This window comes from Topomyia yanbarensis, chromosome 2 (genome assembly GCF_030247195.1).
Source record: "Topomyia yanbarensis strain Yona2022 chromosome 2, ASM3024719v1, whole genome shotgun sequence".
Taxonomy (NCBI): Eukaryota; Metazoa; Arthropoda; class Insecta; order Diptera; family Culicidae; genus Topomyia; species Topomyia yanbarensis.
The window spans coordinates 222,279,422-222,299,455 of NC_080671.1; the positions used below are offsets into that span (position 1 = coordinate 222,279,422).

A 20,034-nucleotide genomic window follows, 5' to 3' on the forward strand; every position below is an offset into this window, starting at 1 on the left:
GCTGTTGCACTTGTTCGTTATGCTGGGTCGGTGACCTCGCTAGCCCACCTTTGGCGAACGGGTTCACCACAGTTGCTCCGTTAGATTTTTTCTTGCTTTTGTTGATTTTGTCTTCTTGCGTGCTTTTTGGGTCCCAACTCCAAGCCGCTATCTACGCCCGTAATAAGTAGTCGCCTCACATGATCCCATGGTTACCTTAGCGAGCAGTGAGGTCGCATGCAAGGGTTGACGCGGTCCTTCATGGGGTACCGCGTTCAGAGCCGGATCGGCGCTAGTCAGGAGCCATCAGCGTACGGTGTAGGCGGCCATGCGGTTGGGTCGTGCTTCGGGAAAAGGCCCTCCACGATAATTTTCAGCTTGTCGCCGCACATTTCGACTGGCGTCATTGGGCCCTTGATCCTGGCCATAACGACACGGTAAGCATTGCCCCAGGGGTTAGCGTCTACTTCTCTGCCCAGCTCCTTGTAGCAGGTGGACTTGCTTAGCACTATCTCACGTTTAAAAGCGGCCCTAGCCGCCCGGAATGTTACCTTACACTCTTCTCTCACTGCCTCAGATCTTGCTCTCTGAACGCGTCTTCTGGCTTTTAAGCAAGTAGCCCGGAGGATACTTAGCCTTTCGTTCCACCAGTACGCCGGACGCCGGTAGTTCCTTGGCTCCATTTTCCTCGGTATTGTTATATCGCATGCCCTAGCTAGATTCCGACAGCTCATCGGCACTCGGAATTGGAGTGGCGCTGTCAGCACGAAGTGCTTCCACAAAAAGGTCCTTGTAGAATTCCTTTATTTTCCACTTCCGCTCGCCAGTCCGCCAGTGGATGGCTTGGTGATCACTATGTGTGTACTGCTCACTAACTCGCCAATTCATGTCATTCATCAGCGACGCGCTGCAGAATGTTACGTCGATGATGGATTCCCGACCGTCTTTACGGAATGTGCTAGCGGAACCTTTATTGCACAGCTTTACGTCCAGCTTCGCCAGTGCTTCCAATAGGCTGTAACCTCGTGCGTTGGTCAGCCTGCTACCCCACTTCACGGCCCAAGCGTTGAAATCTCCCCCTATAACAACCGGAGTTCGCCCGACTAACGAGTCGGTTAATGCGTCCAGCATCTGGTTGTATTGCTCTGGTATCCACCGTGGAGGAGCATAACAGCTACACACGAATACGTCGTTTATCCTGGCGATCACGAAACCTACGTGTGTGCTATCCACCACTTCTTGAACAGGGAAACCGCTCATCACTTGGATTGCCGCCATCCCTGCACTATCCACCACCCAGTTACCGTTATCGGGAGGGACACGATACGGCTCTGCAATAATTGCAACGTCGCACTTCATTTCTGTTGTTGATTGCCACAACAGTTGCTGTGCAATGTCACAATGATTGAGATTGATCTGGGTAACCTCCATCATTATTGGCCTGCCTTCGCCTTTTTGTACTCTGGGCATAAGAAGCCTCCCGTCATGTGTTCTTTTTCGACCTCATTTGTGCAGAGAAAGCACTTCGGTTGCTTTGTGCAGTCTCTAGCAATGTGTCCCTTCTCCCCACATTTTCTGCACAGATCAGATCTGTCGGGGCCTCTACAGTTCCTTGCCTGATGGCCAAAACCCAGGCATCTGAAACACCTCTCCATTTGTTTAGTGGCTCTAGGGATCAATCGCAACGAGCACACCGACCACCCGATTTTGATCTTACCGGTCGACATAAGCTTGTTGGCTGCGGTTGGCGATAAGCGTATCACTGCTGTCTGTGTGCCACTGTACGCCTTCCGCAATATTATTGATATCTGCTCCCTCTCCAGGTTTCCTTGCTCTATTAGCGCGCTTCTCACTTCGTCTTCCGTTGTGATCTCGTCCAGATTCCTGCACTCGACCACTGCTTCCTGAACTAATGCTCTCACATTCGCTTCTCCTCCCACCGCTTCTGCCACAAGTTCCCGATAGGCCGAGCTCTTGATCAATGGATCTTTCTTCAGCTCGAACAGCATTTCGCCTTTCTGAGTACGCCTGGTTCTTATAACTTTCTCCCCCAGCTTCTTCAACTTGGGATCCTCTCGCACCCTTTTGAGGATCGCAGCGTACGTCACGCCTTCATTTACTTTGACGACTAGAGCGTCTCCCCTCTGCTTCTGCTGGCATGGCCGAAGGTCTTCTTTCTTCTTTTCCTCCTTTTCTTTCTGTTTTTTCCTCCTCTCTTCTGCGGTTTCTACGGTACACCATTCACTCTGCAATTGTCGGCTTTTTCGCTGTCCTTCACCGACCTTCCTGGACTTCTTCGGTTCCTCCTCCTCTCCTGGCGTTTCCCTTATTCTTTTCACAAAACGAGAATCCCGGCCGCCCTTCGGTGTCTCATAGGCTTCTGCTTCTTCTATCGCTGTGGACTTCAGCGCATTTTCGGCGTTTTCAGCTCGCTCTAGTAACGCCATATGTTCGCATTGGGCTGCTGCTACGGCGGATTTGATGGTAATCACTAGATCCTTGATATGTCCATGCACGTTGCCCTTGCTTTTGACGAATTCGTAGAGTTCATCAATTTTTTGCCTCAACTTCGTCACTTTTTTTTTTTTTTTACAATGGAGAAGACCTTTATGTCCTAGCCCAGTACACGTGCTAACGGTAGGGTCCAATCTACCACACGGGGTGCACTGGGGGCGTGTCGGACTCGAATGGTGACCACCCATTAATACCGACTAAACTCCATTGGGCTCCGCCATCATTCCTCCCAGGAACTACCTCTCGGTATTACTTCTGGGGGGATGGCTGTACTCAATGTACTCATTCACTCTCACTCGCGCGATCATACATCCTGTATGAGGCTTACTTGGGTGCTCTCTCAATCACACTTTGATTCACTCTCAAACACTCCCACATGAGGCTGACTTTTGTGCTCACCTTTTACGTTCCATGCGAGGCTGACTTGTGTGCTCACCTTACTCATTCCTTGCTAGGCTTACTTTTGTGCTCGCCCTACCCATACATGTGAGGCTGACTTGGGTGCTCACCCTATCACCTGATTCACTCTCAATCGTGCCACTCTATTGTACCTTTGTCACTCCCTCTGGCATCCCATGTGGGACATTTTTCTTAGGCCCCACTTCTGACATACCATGCGAGGCTGACTTTTGTGCTCACCTTTTTCATTCCTTGCTAGGCTGACTTTTGTGCTAGCCTCTACCAACCTGTGAGGCTGACTTTTATGCTCACCCTTAACATGCAGTGTGAGACTGACTTGGATGCTCACCCTTTCACTCCTCTGCCACGCCATGAGGCATCGATAGCTTAGTTCCAACATACTACGCTACGACCCTCCCGTCTTGGCATGAGGCAGTCCACTTATACGCCTATACACTCACTCTTCTGTCTTGCTTCGGGGTGGCTGGGTTTACCCCTTACGCGGTTGCCATTCGCTGCGCCAACCTACCTCGGCATGAACAGACCATTCACTCTCTTATTTTGCGCTTGGCCTTTTTCGCTCCAACTAACCAATCACTAGTTAGCCGTGCCCGCCGTCTGTTGCTCGGTTCGCCAGATTACCTGTAGCCTACTGGCAATCTGGATGGTAGCAGCCGAGACTGCGTTCCACTTCTCCACCGTTTGACACATCCGCTGAATAAGGGTATCCGGGGTTGTGTCCCAGCCACAGACGTCAAGCATTGCTCTTCTTTCGACGTCGAACCGATGACATACGAACAGTATGTGTTCGGCAGTTTCGTCTACACCTGGGCAGTCCGGGCAGACTGGGACCTCCGCGTGTCCGAACCTGTGGAGGTACTGTCGGAAACAGCCATGGCCTGACAGGAATTGTGTCAGGTGGAAGTGAACTTCCCCATGGGGTCTTCCCACCCAGCTCGATATGCTAGGTATCAGCCGGTGGGTCCACCTACCTTTCGAGGAGTTGTCCCACTCACGCTGCCATCTGGCGACCGAGGTCACCCTGGTGCGCTCGCGGGCTCCCCTATTTCCACGTAGCTCAAAGCACTCCTCATCTTCCCGAATGACCAGCCCGACTGGCATCATGCTCGCTATCACGCAGGATGCATCGTGTGATACCGTGCGGTAGGCAGATATCACTCTGAGGCACATCACGCGGTAGGTGCTCTCCAGTTTCTGTAGGTAACTGGTTACCCTCAGTGCTCTTGACCATGACGGGCCGCCGTACCTGAGGATAGATACGGCAACGCCTGCCAGTAACCTACGTCTACTGGCGCACACCTTTGAGCTGTTGGACATCATTCTCGATAGTGCCGCAACAGCAGTCGACGCTCTCTTGCACGTATAGTCGACATGGCTGCCGAAGGTCAGCTTGTCGTCTATAATGACTCCGAGAGACTTCAGACTTCGCTGTGAAGTGATCGCGACTTCTCCCACATGGATAACTGCATGTTGTGCCGACTTGCGGTTGTTGACGATAACTACCTCCGTCTTATGATGAGCGAACTCCAGGCCTCTCGCGCTCATCCATTCCTCCACCGTGCTAATCGCGTGTTCTGCGGTTAGTTCTACCTCAGGAATTGACTCCCCGTAGACCTCCAAGGTTACGTCGTCGGCAAAGCCGACGATCTTGACCCCAGGAGGGAACTTCAGTCTCAGAACCCCGTCATACATGAGGTTCCATAACACCGGGCCTAGGATCGAGCCCTGCGGGACTCCGGCGGTAATCGGAACCCTTTTCTGACCGGCATCGGTCTCGTATAGCAGTACGCGGTTTTGGAAGTAACTTTCCAGGATCCGGTACAGACCCACCGGTAGGCTAAGCCGGTGTAACGAGAGCGCGATGGCATCCCAGCTTGCGCTGTTGAATGCATTCTTCACGTCAAGTGTCACTAACGCACAGTATCGAATACCTCGCCTTTTTCGTTGGATCGCTATCTCGGCAGTATTTATCACTGAGTTGAGAGCGTCCACTGTGGACTTACCCTTCCGAAAGCCAAACTGGTTGCTTGACAGACCGTCCGTACCTTCCGCGTACGGGGTGAGCCTGTTGAGGATGATCCTCTCAAGCAGTTTGCCAGTCGTGTCTATCAGACAGATTGGTCTGTACGCCGATGGGTCGCCTGGCGGCTTCCCGGGCTTCGGCAACAGCACCAGTTTCTGCCTTTTCCATCTATCGGGGAAACGGCACTCGTCAAGGCATCTCTGCATAGCTAGCCTGAACATGTTCGGGTTCGCTATGATCGCTGCCTTGAGAGCGTTGTTCGGAACTCCATCCGGCCCTGGAGCTTTGTTCATTGCTAGGGATTTAGCCACTGCGAGTAGTTCTTCGTTCGTCACTGGAGCCACCATTTCGACCGTGCCCGCACTGTCTCATAGTGCAGGTGGCCAGGGGCTTGTGGCTCGAGACGGGAAGAGTACTTCGATAATCGTTGCCAACCGGTCCGGAGACCGTTCTGGGGGTGAGGAGCCCCCTTTGGTCTTGGCCATCACAATCCGGTAGGCGTCACCCCACGGATTCGCGTTGGCACTCTCACACAGGTTGTCGAAACACGCTCTCTTGCTGCTTTTTATAGCCTTGTTAAGGGCTAATTTCGCAGCTCGAAACACTTCACGGCGGTTCTCTCTTGCATCCTCGGTGCGAGCTCTTTGCATCCTACGTCTAGCTCTGAGGCAGGCTGACCGTAGAGCTGCAATCTCGGCACTCCACCAGTATACCGGGCATCTGCCGTTTCTTGGCAGTGTTTTTCTCGGCATAGTGGCGTCGCACGCGCGTGATAGAACAGCTACCAGCGCATCCCCGCTTAGACTGTCGGTGTTGGCCTCCAGTCCCAGGGCCGCGGTGAAAGCTTCGCTGTCGAAGTGATTGGACTTCCACCCGCTTACCTGACAGGGATCTCCCGCCCTCGGATGCTGCACACCATAGTTGATCTTAAAGCGGATTGCTAAATGATCACTATGGGTGTAGCCTTCGTCTACCCTCCATTCCATGCCTGGAGCCAGACTCGGGCTGGCAAAGGTCAAATCAATCCACGCCTCCACTCCGTTTCTACGGAATGTACTAGCGGAGCCATCATTAGCTAGCACAGTATCGAGTTTCGCAAACGCTTCCATTAGCGCTTGACCCCTGCTATTTGTACAGCGGCTGCCCCACTCCACTGCCCAAGCGTTGAAGTCTCCCGCTATTACTACCGGTTTCCGGCCCACGAGGTCCGACGAGAGCCTGTCGATCATCTGGTAGAACTGTTCTATTGGCCACCTTGGTGGGGCGTAGCAGCTGCAATAGAACACACCATTGATCTTGGCAATCGCCACACCCTCGGCGGAGGGGTGTATTACCTCTTGAACCGGGAACCTTCCCGTTGTACAGATTGCCACCATTCCAGACCCGTCCGACACCCAATTGCCGTTGCCGGCAGGGATGCTGTACGGGTCTGATAAGAGGGCGACATCTGTCCTCGACTCCGAGACCGACTGCCACAGCAGCTGTTGGGCTGCTGCACAATGGTTAAGATTTAGCTGTGTGACTCTCACGGCTTCTTCTTATTTAACTCGCCGAAGGGACACGAAGGTCCGCCCATAGCATGTTTATGGGCTTGCTTCTTGCTGGTGCAGATAAGGCACTTATATGCCTTAGTGCACCCCCGCTCTTTATGCCCCTCCTCGCCGCATCGACGACATAGCTTGCTCCTGTCTAGGCCTTTACATTCGTAAGCTTTATGGCCGGATTCTAGGCACCGATAGCACCTGTCCACTGAAGGCGGCTGGGGTATACTAATAGGGCATACCGACCAGCCGATCTTCAGCTTCCCTTTCTCGGTTACCTTTTTGGCATCCGCATTCAGTAGCCTGAGGTAGGCTACTTGGGTGCCAGAGGGTCCGTCCCTCAATCGCACAGAGGCCCGCTCGATTGTGACGCCGCATTGCTCCTTGACGGCTGCGACGACGTCTTCTGCGGTCGTGAACTCGTCCAAGTGCTTGCACTGGAGAGTTGATTCCGCACCTAGCGACCTGATTTGGGCGCCCTCGCCAAGGACCTCTTGAGCCAAGGCCTTATATATTGCACTTGATTGTGCGCCTCGCTTCAGCACCAGGAGCATCTCTCCCGTGTTGGTGCGTCTTACGCTACGCACATCCTGCCCAAGGGCCGAGAGGCTTTCGGCCGCCTTCATCGATTTAAGGACATCGGCGTATTTGTCCTTGTCGGTTTTTAACCACAAGGCTTCGCCTCTGTCCTTGGCCTTCCTCGCAGGCCGCGGTACCTCCGGTTTCGGTGCCGGCTTCTTCTTGGTAACCAGCGTCCAGGGGTTTGAGCCCCCCTGCCCCGGTCGTGTCGGGTTGCTGGTACCATCGCTCTCCACAGCGAGGTCACTCTCGCCCTCGCTTACCTCACCCAGGCGGCGTTTGACCTTGACGGTTGCACGCCGAGTGGTGTCGGTTTTGGCACCCTCTCCTGGCGACTTCCTAGGGCGCTTCGCATTCGATGCCGTCTTGCGATTGCCCTTTCCCTTTCCCTTCGAGGGGAACTCGGTCGCCGCTCCGATCGACGTGGCTGCTCCATAGAAGGTAAAGGCCACTGTCTGTGAACCTCTATTAACCTTCTCTCTTTCCTCCCTATTGGAGGCCACTGTCTGGGTTTCTCTGTCGGGCCTCTCCCGACATTCCACCCTCTCAACATATGCCTGCTGTTCCTGTCTTGCGACACGAACAGCTTTCCGGAGCTCCAGAAGGCTCAACTTCAACTCCTTGGCTATGTTCTGCTTTGCGCTAGCGAAGTCGATTATAGCATCGAGTTGCTTCGCTACTTTGCGCATCGCAGCTATTGGCCCCTCCGATGCATTGGTAGGGGTATTGCCTGCCGCTGCTGGGGGGTCACTGGTGCTTTCGAGTACAGCACTCATCGTTCCACTACTCTCCCCACGGGGGGGAGACCTCGCCAAACCACCTCTTGCGAAGGGGTTTGGCACCTCCGTCTGTTTATTTTTATTATTTTTATTTTGCTCCATGAAAATTCCCACGAGTAGCGCGAGAAATATATGTCCGCCACGCCAGAGCTCCGCATTAGCGTGGTAAGGGACGCTTACTGTGGGGGTTGCCCAGGAACCCCACAGGCTCCGTTAACGATCGAGCATCTTTTTCACCCCCTCGATCACTCATCCCTCGGCACGGGTCGCTTCACGCCTTGGAATTGGGGTTATGCCCTACCTTGCTTTACGTGGTGATCTCGGCCCGGATCATCACAACCATCCTCCTTTACCAGGGCTTTGGACCTGTAGCTCTGGATCTCAATAGTTCCATGTACGTATGTTATTACAGACATGCTACTATTGGGATCCGTCATTCGCTAGCGGAGTTAACTTCGTCACTTTAGGTAACCCAGACTGCTGGTCTTCTTGGGTAACGCTTGGTTTCGGTATGCGCACCTGAAATCCTAGCTTTCCTTGGCGTCCAGTTGTTTTGTTGCCGCTCGTGCTCTGTGTGGACTCGCTAGGCTGCTCTCGCTGCTGCTGCTGTTGTGGTTGCACTTGCTGTTGCACTTGTTCGTTATGCTGGGTCGGTGACCTCGCTAGCCCACCTTTGGCGAACGGGTTCACCACAGTTGCTCCGTTAGATTTTTTCTTGCTTTTGTTGATTTTGTCTTCTTGCGTGCTTTTTGGGTCCCAACTCCAAGCCGCTATCTACGCCCGTAATAAGTAGTCGCCTCACATGATCCCATGGTTACCTTAGCGAGCAGTGAGGTCGAATGCAAGGGTTGACGCGGTCCTTCATGGGGTACCGCGTTCAGAGCCGGATCGGCGCTAGTCAGGAGCCTTCAACTGAGCCTACTTGCACCAGCTAAGGTGGCGGATTTCGAACGTACTTGGAGACCTACCAAAGTTTTACTGGGACGGGGGGCAGCCAGCACCATTACCCCACTCGCCGTTTCGGGGAAGTGTCACCCATCCTAACTAAGGTAGTGGAATGGCGTGGCTGTCGGTCCGTAGATAATTTCGATGAAATCCTTATTCACATCCGTGTTCTGCCGCCAGTATGCCGTAATTAGGATCTTACTGGTGTCGATCCTAATGTGCCGGTTGGCACTCCCGTTGGGTAAGGGTGCTTTATGCTAAAGTCTTGGGTAAAACCTTAGCGGAAGCGGCACCGACTCGCTTCGTCGGAGCTGCATTCGGATTTACATGGCTTTTTCTAGAGGTTTGGTAGAGCCCAACATTGCCTTGCCCCACCATATCCTAGCAAGACTCCCCCAACTCGCAGTAGCTCCGGGGGGGCTTCGTTAAGCCCCTGAACTTCTGTCCTCCTGTCCCTGCTGCCCCTGTATGTATGTATGTATGTTTTTTTTTAGAGAGCAGTAAAAAAAATTTCAGAAAAACCCTGTGTGAGGAAAAATGTACAAAAACCCCATTGTCAGGGAACGGGTTTGGGCTGCCATCACCCGACCCGCTAAAAACCACTGCTCTTGCCCAGAACCTGATTCCTCCCCGGCACTACCTTACGGCATTACTTCGAGGAGGGGTTTTTATGTGCATAGCACATACTCTAATTCAACTACTTACTAGTTCGTTTCTTCCGTAGGGTTACAACCCCACTCCTCTACACACCACCAATTCTCTACCATCCACACAGACTGGCAAGCTCTGCATGGCAGTCGGAAAGCTGGCTGTGAGTCGAGGCTTAGTACTCCTCCCCTACGAGTACAGTCTGAGCGGCAAACTTCTGACTGTCTAATTCACCGAGCCCTTCGGCTCGCTTGTGCCGGTTAGCACCGCAACTCCCTTCTCGCACCATTCAACGCCGTTTACTCTTCGAGCACCAGACTTGTTCGCGAACTACTCGGTCTAGTCCCCGACGATGGACCTAGCCTACTCCGAAGGAGAATTCCCCGGCGAGAGAAGTTCTCCCGAAACCGAGCCAACCAACCAGATGTCGAGGTCAGTTCGGCGATTCCGGTGGAGCAGAGCGTCCGGTTCGCTGATGTCCCGACGACCTGCGACTGGTGGTATTTCGTCGCGGTCTACTCAGTCTAGTCCCCGGCGGTGGATCTAGCTTACGCCGACGGAGAGTTCCCCGGCGAAGGAGGCTCACCCGGTACCGATTCTTCTTTTGTTTTAGCACCACAATTTCATGAGCCCTTTGGCTTCCCGTTGGGTAAGGGTGCTTTATGCTAAAGTCTTGGGTAAAACCTTAGCGGAAGCGGCACCGACTCGCTTCGTCGGAGCTGCATTCGGATTTACATGGCTTTTTCTAGAGGTTTGGTAGAGCCCAACATTGCCTTGCCCCACCATATCCTAGCAAGACTCCCCCAACTCGCAGTAGCTCCGGGGGGGCTTCGTTAAGCCCCTGAACTTCTGTCCTCCTGTCCCTGCTGCCCCTGTATGTATGTATGTATGTTTTTTTTTAGAGAGCAGTAAAAAAAATTTCAGAAAAACCCTGTGTGAGGAAAAATGTACAAAAACCCCATTGTCAGGGAACGGGTTTGGGCTGCCATCACCCGACCCGCTAAAAACCACTGCTCTTGCCCAGAACCTGATTCCTCCCCGGCACTACCTTACGGCATTACTTCGAGGAGGGGTTTTTATGTGCATAGCACACACTCTAATTCAACTACTTACTAGTTCGTTTCTTCCGTAGGGTTACAACCCCACTCCTCTACACACCACCAATTCTCTACCATCCACACAGACTGGCAAGCTCTGCATGGCAGTCGGAAAGCTGGCTGTGAGTCGAGGCTTAGTACTCCTCCCCTACGAGTACAGTCTGAGCGGCAAACTTCTGACTGTCTAATTCACCGAGCCCTTCGGCTCGCTTGTGCCGGTTAGCACCGCAACTCCCTTCTCGCACCATTCAACGCCGTTTACTCTTCGAGCACCAGACTTGTTCGCGAACTACTCGGTCTAGTCCCCGACGATGGACCTAGCCTACTCCGAAGGAGAATTCCCCGGCGAGAGAAGTTCTCCCGAAACCGAGCCAACCAACCAGATGTCGAGGTCAGTTCGGCGATTCCGGTGGAGCAGAGCGTCCGGTTCGCTGATGTCCCGACGACCTGCGACTGGTGGTATTTCGTCGCGGTCTACTCAGTCTAGTCCCCGGCGGTGGATCTAGCTTACGCCGACGGAGAGTTCCCCGGCGAAGGAGGCTCACCCGGTACCGATTCTTCTTTTGTTTTAGCACCACAATTTCATGAGCCCTTTGGCTTCCTCTCGTTCCGTTTCGCCCGATCTACTCGATCTAGTCCCCGGCGGTGGATCTAGCCTACTCAACGGGCCATACAGTAGGTGCTGAGGTCTATCCGGCGATTCCGGTTGGAGCGTAACTTCCGGTTCACCGGCGCCCCAACGACCCACTGCTAGCTCTGCGACGCGGTCTACTCGGTCCAATCCTCGGCGGTGGATATAGCCTACTCACGAGCTACCCGGAAGGATGTCGAGGTCCGTTCAGCGATTCCGGTGGAGCTTGACGTCCGGTTCCCAGGCGCCCCGACGACCCAACTCGGTGATACATCACGCACTACTCAACTGGTCCCCGGCGGTGGACCTAGTCTACACAGTTGGAGAGTTCCCCGGCGGCGGAATTTCTCTCGAAACCCGATTTGCGGTTTCTTGTTAGTCTCTGCGCCACTTCCTCTGCAACTCGGAGAGTATGCTCGAGACCACTCTGTTGACAGCGTCCCAGGTATGTTCGTCACGGCACATCTCTTCGACGATATTGTCCACTGTCATACCAGGTATACCCCTACGAACTTCTTCGAATCTAGGGCATTCGAAGACCACGTGTTCCGGTGTCTCCTGCACGGTCGCACAACCCGGGCAAAGGGGTGACGAAGCATGTCCAAACCGATGCAAGTACTTCTGGAAGCATCCTTGCCCGGACAAAAACTGCGTCAAATGGAAGTTCACCTCTCCATGCTTCCTATGTACCCAGGCCGATACATTTGGGATGAGTCGGTGGGTCCACCTTCCTTTCTCCGCGTTGTCTCACTCCTGTTGCCATTTAGCCAACGAGTCCGCTCGAACCTATCTCCTAGCGTTACGTGCATTTCTCCGCTGATAGCATTCCACGTCCTCCGCCAGGGTAATGCAGATAGGGATCATCCCGGCGATAACGCATACTGCCTCCGACGATATTGTTCTGTAGGCACTCGCGACTCGTACGGCCATCAGTCGGAATGTCCTGTTTAGCTTTTCACGGTTCCGCTTGGTTTTCAGCGCAGCACTCCAGGCAGGAACCCCATATCGGAGTATCGATGACGAAACAGTAGATAGCAGACGTCTCGTGCTGCTTCTCAGACCGCCGACGTTTGGCATGATTCTCGCTATTGCGTTCGTTGCCTTCGCCGACTTTTCATAGGCGTAATCAACGTGGTTGTTGAAGCTCAACCGGTCGTCGATTATAACTCCCAATTGCTTCAATGCACGTTTCGATGCAATCACGTGCCCTCCGACGTCGATCTGCATCCGTTGGACCGATCTGCAGTTACTGACCAACAACACCTCCGTCTTGTGGTGAGCTATTTGCAGCTTGACCCCGTTCATCCAGCTCTCGATCGCGTCTATTGTCTCCGTCACCGACACCTCCACTTCTTCAAGTGTCTCACCCATCACCGTTAGTGACACGTCGTCCGCGAAACCTACGATTTTCACTTTCCTAGGCAGCTGCAGCGTTAACACCCCATCGTACATCGCTCGTCTCGTACAGTAGCACTCTGCTCTGAAAGTAGCTCTTCAGGATCTGGCACAGATAGACGGGAACCCTCATTCTATGCAGCGCTGCAGCGATGGCTTCCCAGCTGGCACTGTTGAACGCGTTCTTCACATCTATCGTGACCACAGCGCAGTATCGATCTCCTCTTCGCTTCTGTTTAGATGACTTCTCGGCACTCTCGAGCACTATCCGAATTGCATCCACTGTCGATGCTCCTTTGCGGAAACCAAACTGCATCTTGGACAGTCCGCGCTCACCTTCCGTGAATTTCGTCAACCTGTTAAGAATGATCCTTTCCAGGAGTTTTTCGAGTGTATCCAGCAGGCATATGGGTCTGTACGAGGTCGGGTCGCCAGGTGGCTTCCCTGGCTTCGGCAGCAACACCAGCTTCTGGACCTTCCACATTTCGGGGAAGTTGCCTTCATTTAGGCACTTCTGCATCACTATCCTGAACATGTCCGGATATGCCAGGATCGCAGCTTTCAGTACCACGTTTGGTATTCCATCCGGACCAGGGGCTTTCTTTGGTTTTAGGCGCTTCGATGCTTCTACTAGCTCGTCGTTAGTCACTTGCCGATCCATGTTTGTTCCTTCTTCCTCGCCGTGCGGTGACGGTGGCCATATAGTTGGATCGTGCTACGGGAAAAGACCCTCGACGATTATCTTCAGTTTACTCGGACACATTTCGGCTGGCGTCGTCGTACCCTTCATTTTCGCCATCACGACTCGGTATGCGTCACCCCAGGGATTGGCGTCTACTTCTCGGCATAGCTCCTTGTGGCACTCTGACTTGCTAAGTCTGATCTCCCGTTTTAGAGCGGCCCTAGCTTCCCGAAACGATGCCTTATGCTCTTCTCTATCTGGTTCCGACCTTGCTCTTTGGGCCCGCCTTCTGGCTCTGAGACAAGCAGCGCGTAACGTACTAAGCGTCTCGTTCCACCAGTAAGCTGGACGCCGTTTGTTGCGTGGTTCCAGTTTTCGCGGCATTGTGGCGTCACAAGCCGCCACAATCCTTCTTGTTAGGTCAGCCGCATCCACGTTCTCGGTCCCGCCGTTCGGCCGAAGTGCCTCAACAAAGAGGTCTTTGTTGAAGGCATTCGTCTTCCACTTTCGTTCGCCGGTCACCCTTCTCTGTACTGCCGCGGGGTTCCGTTGGCCGATACGGTAGCGAATCTCCTGGTGGTCACTATGCGTATACGTTTCGCATACTCTCCAATCCATGTTCGCCGTCAATGAGGGACTACAGAATGTGACGTCTATGATAGACTCCCTACCGTCTCTCCGAAATGTACTAACAGAGCCTTCATTGCACAATCGTACGTCTAACTTCGCTAGAGCTTCCTGCAGGATACACCCTCTTGTGTTGGTTACTCCACTGCTCCATTCCACAGCCCAGGCGTTGAAGTCACCACCAATGACTACCGGCTTCCGATCGATCAACTGCTCGGTTAACTGCTCCAGCATTAGGCTGAACTGCTCTACTGTACACCTTGGGGGAGCGTAACAGCCAAATACGAAGATGCCGTTGATTTTGGCTATCACGAAATCCTCATAGGAACGTTCTACCACTTCTTGGATAGGGAATCTTCCCATTACTTGTATCGCTGCGGTTCCTGATCTTCTTGGATAGGGAATCTTCCCATTACTTGTATCGCTGCGGTTCCTGATCTATCCGCCACCCAGTTACCGTTATTAGGGGGGACTTGATAAGGCTCTGCGATCAAAGCGTTATCGCACATAGTTTCTGTCGTAGACTGCCACAACAGTTGCTGTGCGGTATCACAGTGATTCAGGTTTATCTGGGTCATCTCCATCACCGTTGGCCTGCAGTCGCCTTCTTGTACGCTGGGCATTTATAGCCACCCGTCTGATGGTCGTTTCCTTCCGCTGGGGTGCAAAGCAAGCACTTCGGCCTCTGCGTGCAGTCTCTCGCAAGATGGCCCGTCTCTCCACATTTCCAGCACATCCCGGATCTGTCCGGGCCTTTGCAAGCCCCTGCTAAATGTCCAAAGCCTAAACATTTGAAGCATTTCTCTGCTTGTTTATTTACTCGTGGGGCGGCTCTCAGTAGGCATCTCGACCATCCAACTGTAACCTTACCTACCTCCAGTGCCTTGTCTGCAGCGGTTACCGGTAAACCAACCCTCCCGCAACTTGACGTTTAGCCTAAGTTGCTCGAAACCACCGTATTTCGAATGATGTCGCCACCATAGAACGCCGTCCACTAATTGCGATACTGTAAATTTCTATGCGAGAAAATAATTTCGTGACGTCTTTTACGAACTTGTTTTCCTTATTTACATTCGGAAGAGATAATCAAGATGATCATTTCAAAACAGCGTAATAATTTAAGATAAATACAAACAAGTTAAGGATTACAAATTGTGCCGAATGTAAAATATAAAATGCATGATTTGATTTGAGTTCGCTTCTAGTGTGAATTTTTTCCTCTCCCATTGTCCTTGAAATATCTTTCGCATATGACAATTGTCGAAAGTTTGTCGTTAATATTTAGTTTTGTGATTATCATTTTTCACTTCTCATTTAACAATGGCAATCCTGACTTCGACTGTTTATTTCTGACAGTATAGCATCTAACTGATAGGTGCTGCGACATGTACGGTGCAAAGGTTTCTACGAAAATTAGAAGTGATGACAGTTCATTTTTTATCGGAGAGGGAGCAAAACAGTCCAGTATCATTGTGTGTGTTTTTTACATTGCAATACAAATATTACTACCTAATATCTTAAGACTAAATAAAGGTGCTCACTAACTAGTATAAGCGCCGCTTGTTTGTATACTGATGATTCCAAAAAATCATGAATCATTTAAAATAATGCATCGGAATAAAGATGCATTTTTATAACAAAACAACACCAAAAAGTCTTCAAAAATGAATTATCGAAAGTAAAAAAAAATTTCACTGTGAACAAGTTTACGCTTTTTTTAGAAATTGTTCTTGAATAAAAATTGATCCGCCATTTTAGACCCACAGACCCAAATAAAGTGGTTTCAACGATTTGTATAGGAGCTGTCAAGTTGTTCCCCCTCTGCGGTAAACGTATCATCGCTATCTGCGTTCCTCCGTATCCCTTCATTAACCGGATCGTCATGTGCACCTCGCCCAGTTTGCACTGCTGCTTCATAGCACCTCTCAGCTCGTCTTCCGTCGTTATTTCGTCGAGGTCTTTGCACACGATTACCATCTCCGGGCTTAAGGCTTTAACTTCTGCCTTTCCACCCATTGATTTAGTTATAGTCTTCTGCAAGGCAGAGCTACTAGTCGTAGTATTCTTCTTAAGCTCGAGGAGCATCTCATTTTTTTGGGTACGCCTGACTCTTAACACGTTTTCCCCCAAATCTTTCAGCTCCGGGTCCTCTCTGACCTTTTTGAGCAGTGCTGCGTACGTAGTCTCGTCATTTGCTTTGACGAGCACGGCTTCTCCCTTAGGCGCCTTCTGACGAGCCGAGGGTTCTGATTTCCTCTTCTGCTCCCCTTTTCGCTCCTCCTTCTTTTTTTGCTGTTTCCCGCGTTTCTCCTTCCGACCTACAACGGTGCTCCAGCTTTCACCCTGTAAGGTGGCTTCCTTTTCTTCGGCAGCAACAGCATCCTCGAGCGTCTGCCTCTTTGACCCGCCTGGTCTTTCTTCTCCTGGCGAGGATCTTGTCCTCTTTGGAGTTATGGGAACTGGCGTGTTCTCCACTCCAATCTGCCTCTCCTTACCCTGTTTCGGAGGGGCTAGGAGGATAGTGGCCTTAGCCGACGCGGATGCTCGCTCAGCTGAATGTGCCCTCTGCGTTGCCGTATCGTACGCTTTCACGGCAGACAGTAGCGCCTTCCGGATTTTGATGACCATCTCCTTAATGTCTTTGTGAACATTGTTTCTCATGTCCACGAACTTGTGGAGCTCCTCCACCAAGTGCCTCGCTACCACTACCTTTGGCGTTTGTGGGGTGTAGCTCATTCCGCTCTGCTCCGGCTGTTTTTGTTGCTGCTGTTGCTGTTGCTTCGGCTTCCCATCCTCCTGCTCTTGCTGGGTGACTTCAGCTACCATTGGTGGTGGTGACCTCACCAACCCACTTCTGGCAAACGGATTTGCCGTGCCTGCCTGCTTTATATCGGTTGCTTGTTGTTTCTCCATTTTATTTTATTGGGTCCCAACTCCGGGCCGCTATCTCCACTCGCTGCACATAGTCGCCTCTCGCGATTCCATGATTATCTATGCTGCCGAAAAGCAGCAGTGAGGTCATGCAAGGGTTGACACCATCCCTCATGGGGAGTAGTGTTCAGAGCCGGATCGGCGTAAATCGGGAATGCTTCAACCGAACCTAGTACCACCAACCAAATGATGGCGAGTTTCGAACGTACCCGGAGACCTGCCAGGGTTTTGTTGGAACGGAGGCAGCCATGCTGTTAGCCCACTCGCTATTTCAAGTCGGTGTCATCCTTCCTTACTCAGGGAGTAGAACAGCACGCCTGTCAGCCCTAAGTCGCCATCCTTTTCGTCATCCGTGTCCTGTCCGTTGCCGTTCGCCATGGCCAGTATAGCATAATCAAGATGTTACTGGCGTCGATCCTGATGTGCCGGTTGGCACTCCGGTTGGGCTAGAGTGCTTTTATTGCCCAGATCTTAGATTATTGGAATCTTGGGATCTTAGCAGAAGCGGCACAGACTCGCTTCGTCGGAGCTGCTTTCGGAGTTATGGCTTTTTTTAGAGGTTTAGAAGAGCCCAATCTTAGCCCCAGCATATCCTAGAAAAACTCCCCAACTCGCAGTAGGGCTGTGGGGGGGGGGTTCGTTAGGCCCCTAGACTCCTGTCCTTCCTGTCCCTGCTGCCCCCTGTATGTATGTATGTATGTATGTATGTATGTATGTATATATGTATGTATGTATGTATGTATGTATTTATGTATGTATGTATGTATGTATGTATGTATGTATGTATGTATGAATGTATGTATGTATGTATGTATGTATGTATGTATGTATGTATGTATGTATGTATGTATGTATGTATGTATGTATGTATGTATGTATGTATGTATGTATGTATGTATGTATGTATGTTTTTTTTTTTTTTTACAATGGAGAAGACCTTTATGTCCTAGCCCAGTACACGTGCTAACGGTAGGGTCCAATCTACCACACGGGGTGCACTGGGGGCGTGTCGGACTCAAATGGTGACCAGCCATTAATACCGACTAAACTCCATTGGGCTCCGCCCTCAATCCTCCCAGGAACTACCTCTCGGTATTACTTCTGGGGGGATGGCTGTACTAAGTGTACTCATTCACTCTCACTCGCGCGATCATACATCCTGTATGAGGCTTACTTGGGTGCTCTCTCAATCACACTTTGATTCGCTCTCAAACACTCCCACATGAGGCTGACTTTTGTGCTCACCTTTTACGTTCCATGCGAGGCTGACTTGTGTGCTCACCTTACTCATTCCTTGCTAGGCTTACTTTTGTGCTCGCCCTACCCATACATGTGAGGCTGACTTGGGTGCTCACCCTATCACCTGATTCACTCTCAATCGTGCCACTCTATTGTACCTTTGTCACTCCCTCTGGCATCCCATGTGGGACATTTTTCTTAGGCCCCACTTCTGACATACCATGCGAGGCTGACTTTTGTGCTCACCTTTTTCATTCCTTGCTTGCAACCAACCTGTGAGGCTGACTTTTATGCTCACCCTTAACATGCAGTGTGAGACTGACTTGGATGCTCACCCTTTCACTCCTCTGCCACGCCATGAGGCATCGATAGCTTAGTTCCAACATACTACGCTACGACCCTCCCGTCTTGGCATGAGGCAGTCCACTTATACGCCTATACACTCACTCTTCTGTCTTGCTTCGGGGTGGCTGGGTTTACCCCTTACGCGGTTGCCATTCGCTGCGCCAACCTACCTCGGCATGAACAGACCATTCACTCTCTTATTTTGCGCTTGGCCTTTTTCGCTCCAGCTAACCAATCACTAGTTAGCCGTGCCCGCCGTCTGTTGCTCGGTTCGCCAGATTACCTGTAGCCTACTGGCAATCTGGATGGTAGCAGCCGAGACTGCGTTCCACTTCTCCACCGTTTGACACATCCGCTGGATAAGGGTATCCGGGGTTGTGTCCCAGCCACAGACGTCAAGCATTGCTCTTCTTTCGACGTCGAACCGATGACATACGAACAGTATGTGTTCGGCAGTTTCATCTACACCTGGGCAGTCCGGGCAGACTGGGACCTCCACGTGCCCGAACCTGTGGAGGTACTGACGGAAACAGCCATGGCCTGACAGGAATTGTGTCAGGTGGAAGTGAACTTCCCCATGGGGTCTTCCCACCCAGCTCGATATGCTAGGTATCAGCCGGTGGGTCCACCTACCTTTCGAGGAGTTGTCCCACTCACGCTGCCATCTGGCGACCGAGGTCACCCTGGTGCGCTCGCGGGCTCCCCTATTTCCACGTAGCTCAAAGCACTCCTCATCTTCCCGAATGACCAGCCCGACTGGCATCATGCTCGCTATCACGCAGGATGCATCGTGTGATACCGTGCGGTAGGCAGATATCACTCTGAGGCACATCACGCGGTAGGTGCTCTCCAGTTTCTGTAGGTAACTGGTTACCCTCAGTGCTCTTGACCATGACGGGCCGCCGTACCTGAGAATAGATACGGCAACGCCTGCCAGTAACCTACGTCTACTGGCGCACACCTTTGAGCTGTTGGACATCATTCTCGATAGTGCCGCAACAGCAGTCGACGCTCTCTTGCACGTATAGTCGACATGGCTGCCGAAGGTCAGCTTGTCGTCTATAATGACTCCGAGAGACTTCAGACTTCGCTGTGAAGTGATCGCGACTTCTCCCACATGGATAACTGCATGTTGTGCCGACTTGCGGTTGTTGACGATAACTACCTCCGTCTTATGATGAGCGAGCTCCAGGCCTCTCGCGCTCATCCATTCCTCCACCGCGCTAATCGCGTGTTCTGCGGTTAGTTCTACCTCAGGAATTGACTCCCCGTAGACCTCCAAGGTTACGTCGTCGGCAAAGCCGACGATCTTGACCCCAGGAGGGAACTTCAGTCTCAGAACCCCGTCATACATGAGGTTCCATAGCACCGGGCCTAGGATCGAGCCCTGCGGGACTCCGGCGGTAATCGGAACCCTTTTCTGACCGGCATCGATCTCGTATAGCAGTACGCGGTTTTGGAAGTAACTTTCCAGGATCCGGTACAGACCCACCGGTAGGCTAAGCCGGTGTAACGAGAGCGCGATGGCATCCCAGCTTGCGCTGTTGAATGCATTCTTCACGTCAAGTGTCACTAACGCACAGTATCGAATACCTCGCCTTTTTCGTTGGATCGCTATCTCGGCAGTATTTATCACTGAGTTGAGAGCGTCCACTGTGG

The 20,034-nt window shown here is 52.1% G+C and overlaps 1 protein-coding gene across 1 annotated transcript in view; it reads left to right on the top strand.

The window, feature by feature from the left end:
• The window catches only part of LOC131678308 (neuroligin-1-like), a 1,556,576-nt gene that overhangs the window by 112,753 nt on the left and 1,423,789 nt on the right, over window positions 1-20,034 (top strand). The window lies entirely within an intron of this gene.